General features: G+C 39.0%; 1 protein-coding gene across 1 annotated transcript in view; it reads right to left on the bottom strand.

Annotated features, from left to right (window-relative positions):
* Nucleotides 1-1,921, bottom strand: part of chrm1b (cholinergic receptor, muscarinic 1b) — an 8,050-nt gene extending 6,129 nt beyond the window's left edge. Inside the window, exon 1 of the mRNA XM_036580972.1 lies at nt 1,509-1,921. The gene's annotated coding sequence lies outside the window, so the exon portion shown is untranslated. The remainder of the gene's footprint in view (nt 1-1,508) is intronic.
* Between the last annotated feature and the right edge of the window lie 4,203 nt (nt 1,922-6,124).

Below are 6,124 nucleotides of genomic sequence, written 5' to 3'. Positions count from 1 at the left end.
ATAAAAAAAATATATTTTCTTTTAAAAAGCCAAGCAATCAAAGGTTTAGGGAACCCAAAGTGGTTCTTCTATGGCATTGCTCCAAAAAAAACCTTTTTCTATTATTTTTGAGAATGTAGCTACCTCAGTCTAGAACCACCAAATTCTGCCCATAGGCCTAATACACAGTTTTGTGCAAAAATCAGAGACCACCCTTCATTTATTTAATTTCCACACAAAGCAGCCATTAAGTACAAGTTTTTCATTTTTAGGAGAAATGTCTGAGCAGATTAGATGAGTACAGGAAGGAAAATGTCAAAGTAAAATGACTGGAAAATTGAGAGATCAAAAATTGGGACTCCTAACAACCACCTGCAAAACCTGGCAGACCACCAAAACTGTCCCCATCAGATAAACAGCATTTAAAGCTTTCATCTTGGAGAGAGAGGAGAAAATCAAGCTCCACTTTTGATTCAGATCTGAAAACATCCACAGCCATTTTTCCACTGTGAGAAGACAACTCAGCACTATGGGTCTGAAAGGATGTGTAGCTGTTAAGAAGCCTCACTGAGAAAAGGAAATAGATAAAAAAGAAGAAAAAAACTAAGAAGCTGTTCTCAGAACAATGGACTGACCACCCCAGAGTCCAGACCTCAACATCACTGAATGTGTTTGGGATTATTGAATTGTGAGAAGCAGAAAATGCAACCAACTTCTAAGACTGAACTTTGGAGGTGTGGAACAAAGATCCCTGCAGATTTCTTTTAAAAACTAAAAGCGAGTCTCCTGAAAAGAATGGAAGCTGTAATAAAGGTAAAGGGTGGACACACTAAATACTGATAAATGTGATGTTTTCTGTTTTCCCCAGACACTGAAAAATGGATTACTTGTACTTAATGGCCATTTTGGAACTAAAGTGTGACCTCTGAGTTTTGCACAATACTGTATATTTAATGCAATTAACAAAAAAAAATAAAATAAAAACTCTTGGCAAAAAGGGTTCTATATAGTACCAAAAAGGGTTCTTTGGCTTGTAACAATAGTGGAACCCTATTCCACCACTCAAATAGTGTGGAAGAACCATCTTTTAAAAGAGTGAGTAGTAAGCTGAGGCACTGAGTTATAAACATCGCTGACACCCCGGCTGTAAAGTTTGAGAAACCAAACTTGGTATGACACCAAACTAAACTCTGTCCAAGACTGTGCTGCTATTTATACTGATGACCCAATTCTTAGTGTTCTCTCAACTTCACTGTTTTTCAGAACTACTTTTTACAAACGTATAAAACTAGTGCCAACAAACCGTCTTTGAGTCTTTATACTGTCAGTACACAGTATATATTTTAAATTATAGTGTCTAGTTTCTTATATATTTATACTATAGAATATTTGTAGAATATTCAGGTTCGTACATATTTAGCACTTTGATTCACTCTTTTATACATTTTTATGACATTAAGTTTTAACATTCTGCACATTATATGAAAATGGAAAATCATGAGTAATAAACCTTCACTGTACAAACTTACCTCTTTGGAAGCGTATCATCAAGCTGTAGCCCTTTCGGGAATATGTAAGAGATCCTTGTCCATCATGTATCCACAGATTTCAGCTAACAGATTTAGCTGATGGAAATCATCATGGATTTGATGCTCCTGCTGTGCATCTTCTACGTTGGATAAAACTTGTACCTGTTAACAGTTATTGCCATATACGTCCACCATCATAAGTGTTTCAGTATGACGCCTTCAGTAGGTCCTGTTATCTGGAGGAACTAAAAATCAAATGAAACCTCTCATTAGCCGACCGTGTTGCTCTTCTCACACCAGCAGTACTCTGTACTGAGACAGCGGAGGACAGAGGATCCTGTCATAAGACGAGTAAATAACGGCGTTCAAACCCAGAGCGCCGGTGATGAGGTGCAGACGCTCAGCGTATCCCTCCGCACACTCAAACATAGCCGCAAACAGAAAAGTGTGAGTGATCAGGCTCCTCCTTTGAAGGTGGAAAGACACCAAATTGTGCCTGGACAGGAAAATTATAGTCTGATGTTGACCAATTGATGCATATGGCGAATGTAACTGTGGGTTCTGTCAGTTTCTAGGTGGTTCCCCAGGGTGTACAAATGATCTGAGTCCATTAGAAAGTTCATCCTCTTAGTAGGGTACCACAGTGCACCTCAGATTATATGGGATGGGTGCGTGTCCTGTCCCCTGGTCATGACCAAGTGGGAACTGACTTTCAAGTAGGTAAAATCTGCAACTCCATGTCCAAAAAAGTTGTGACGCTGTGCAAAATGTAGATAAAAGCAAAATGCAAGGATGTGCAAATCATTTAAACCCTATATTTCATTGAAATAGTACAATGACAATATATCAAATGTTGAAACTGAGAAATTTTGTTTTTTGAAAAATATTTGGCCATTTTGAATTTGATGCCAACAACACGTTCCAAAAAAGTTGGGACAGGGGCAACAAAAGGCTGGTAAAGTTGTGTAATGCTAAACACCTGAAGTTTGATTGACAACAGGTCAGTAACATGACTGGGCATAAAAAGAGCATCTCAGAGAGGCTGAGTCTTTCAGAAGTAAAGATGAGGAGGGGTTCACCACTCTGTGAAAGACTGCACCATCAACAATTCAAGAATAACGTTTCTCAACATAAAATAGCAAAGGCAGCGCTGCATTAAAAACAGACATGATTCTGTAGTGGAAATCACTGCATGGGCTCAGGAACACTTCTGAAAAACCACTGTCTGTGAAAACAGTTCGTCACTGCATCCACGAATGCAAGTTACAACTCTAAAATGCAAAGAACAAACCATATATAAACAGGATCCAGAAACGCTGCCACCTTCTCTGGGCCTGAGCTCATTTATAATGAACTGAGGGAAAGTGGTAAAGTGTCCTGGTCCGACAAATCAACATTTCAAATTCTTTTTGGAAATCATGGACATTTTGTCCTCTGGGCTAAAAGACCACTCAGCTTGTTATCAGTGCACAGTTCAAAAGCCAGTGTTCATGATGGTTTAGGGGGGCATTAGTGCACATGGCATGGGTGATGTGCACATCTGTGAAGGCACCATTAATGCTGAACGATATATACATGTTTTGGCAACATATGCTGCCATCCAGACGACGTCTTTTTCAGGGGATGCTTTGCTTATTTCAGCACATTCTGCATGTATTACAACAGCATTGCTCCGTATTAAAAGAGTCTGGGCGCTAAACTGGCCTGCCTGCAGTCCAGACCTGTCACCCACTGAAAACATTTGGCGCGTTCATTAAATGAAAAATATTATAAAGGAGACCCTGAACTGTTGACCAGCTGATATCCTATATCAAACAATAATGGGAAAACATTTCACTTTCAAAACTACAGCAGTGTCTCCTCAGCTCCCAAACGCTTACAGTGTGATGGTAAAAGAAGAGGTGATGAAACACAGTGGTAAACAGGCCCCCCGTCCCAACTTTTTTGGAACGGGTTATCGGCATCAAATTCAAAATGAGCATATATTTTATATATTTTTAATGGGCATATATTTCTTTGTAGTATTTTCCTTTAAAAATATGGTTTACATGATTTGCATATCATTGCATCCTATTTTTATTTACATTCTGCACAGCGTCCCAACTTTTTTGGAACTGGGGTTGTATTTGAACAGTCAACACTCTCACAGTCCAACTCGAAATTCCATCTCGAATAGTCAAAGTTTGTCCAAAGTGCTGATTTCTCAGAGCTGCTGTTATGTGACATCAACCTACACACTTAAAGATGGTTATTCAAGGGTTCTTTAGTAAAGAATATGGTTTTATATAGAACCATGAACACTCAAAGAACCCTTTGCATGATTAAAGGGTTTTTCAGATTGCAGAGTGCTGTAGACTTTTTGAAAAGTGTTCTATATAGCAACAAAAAGGGTTCTGCTATTGTTACGATGTCAAGACAACAATAGAAGAACCCTTTTTTGGTGCTGTATAGAACCATTTTCAACCATATATAACATCAATCTGAAGAACAGTTTCACCATGCAAATAGCCATTTAATCATGCACAGTGTCCTTTGAGTCTTCATGGTTCTATATAATCATTTTCTTTGCTAAAAACCTTTGAAGAACTATCATTTTTAAAGTGTAGAACAAAACGTGTTGTAAACAGACTTTTACGCTGATGTTTGTGTATGATGTGCTCTTCGTGTTTGATATTGCTGAATGCAGATGGTTTCTTGGGTAATTATACGGTTAAATCGTCATTTTTATTTTTTAATTGTGTGCTTTCATGTCATTATCGGCACTATATTAACATTGAATTGCCATAGCAACAACTTTTAAAATAATTTAAGCACTAACCAAACATCTCTTTAACTCCGGTCTAAAAGCTTTTTAATAGCTTTTTATATGGCTACAGTAGTCAAATGTGTTGTAGATTACTGAGTGTCCACCCCACCCCCTGCCCACCCCCCGAGCCGTGAGGTGTGATGTAGGAGGCCCCAGGTTCAGTTCAAGATATCACTTAATTTATATATATGTATGTGTGTGTGTGTGTGTATGTGTGTATATATATATATATATATATATATATATATATATATATACACACAAACACTGTGTCCAGTCACTGTCCACTTTATTAGACACACCTACCTTGTAGATGTAAAGTCAGAGACGATAGCTCATCTGCTGCTGCACAGTTTGTGTTGGTCATCCTCTAGTCCTTCATCAGTGGTCACAGGACGCTGCCCACAGGACGCTGTTGGCTGGATATTTTTGGTTGGTGGACTATTCTCAGTCCAGCAGTGACACTGAGGTGTTTAAAAACTCCAGCAGCACTGCTGTGTCTGATCCACTCAGACCAGCACAACACACACTAACACACCACCACCACGTCAGCGTTACTGCAGTGCTGAGAATGATCCACCACCTAAATAGTACCTGCTCTGTGAGGGTCCATGGGGGTCCTGACTACTGAAGAACAGGGTAAAAGGGGGCTAACAAAGTATGCAGAGAAACAGATGGACTACAGTCTGTAACTGAACTACAAAGTGCACATATATAGTAAGTGGAGCTGATAAAATGGACTATGAGTGTAGAAACAATATATACACACATACATCCACTATTGTTATAAGTCAACCTTTTTTCAATACTTCAGTGTTTTTTTTTTGGTTAAAAGTACTTAAAATGTTAAAAACAAAAATAAGCAGTGGTATAAAATATGTTTATTGGGTGAAGACTTCATTTTGAAGAGTGCACTGTGGATATGACTGTAGAACATGAGGAAAGCTGAAACTGCTGGAGCTTCAGCGTGCCTGGATTTCTTCTTCAGAGCTCTGCCTACAGACAGTGACAGTTTGTTCAGTCTCACTTCTAGGAAAGATCCATAACTAAGAGTCAGACTCTTCTGTTAGTGCTTTGAGTTTTCCAACCATTTGAAAACCTCCTGGAATGACGGATATTCAGACTCCTGGAGTTCTGTAACTCTGCACTGCCACAAGTTTATCACGTCTTCGCGTGGTTGATGTTTTATGGCTCTTCTACCCGCTACTCTTTAATCTCGGATAATCTAGAATCTTGTTTGGTCTTCGTCCAGTGACGTCCAATCATAGCTAATTTCCTTTAGTGCTGTGTTGTCCTATGTATACATGATTAGTGTAAAAGCTTTTGGAGTATTTGCTTGGCAAACAAAAGCTAGCCACCTGGGATGTCCCTGCTGCGGCTCGTAAGGGTGTTATAAAGTCTCACCTGTCTTTTATGTCACTGTAACAGTCTTAAAACAGGTGATTGAGGGGAGTTTTATTGCACTGTCTGTTTTAATTTCCTCAGCTTGCTAACTACTGTGTTACAGCGCTTGAATGAGGAATATGCAAAAACGGCACTGGTGTGAGAGTTCAGCACAAGAGAGCTGAGTTCAGTTTTTTCACCATGTGCTGTCTTTATCAGATCCTGAAGATCCTGAAATGAAATATGTTTCCGTACGCTTGCTAGTTCTCAGGAAAATAAATAAGTATAGTCTACAATGTGCTCTGTGGCCTTTAGCCAGTGTGGAGGAGAAGCCAAGTGACGTTTCTCTGTAGCGTGTGGTAGAACTTTTTCAAATTTTTGTAACACTATTTTTGCCCTAAGCAATAATGTAGGTTTATCAAGTTAT

The sequence above is a fragment of the Colossoma macropomum genome, unplaced genomic scaffold (assembly GCF_904425465.1).
Source record: "Colossoma macropomum unplaced genomic scaffold, Colossoma_macropomum, whole genome shotgun sequence".
Lineage (NCBI taxonomy): Eukaryota > Metazoa > Chordata > Actinopteri > Characiformes > Serrasalmidae > Colossoma > Colossoma macropomum.
The sequence above is the reverse complement of the archived record's forward strand: the minus strand, read 5'-3'. Positions and strand labels throughout refer to the sequence as shown.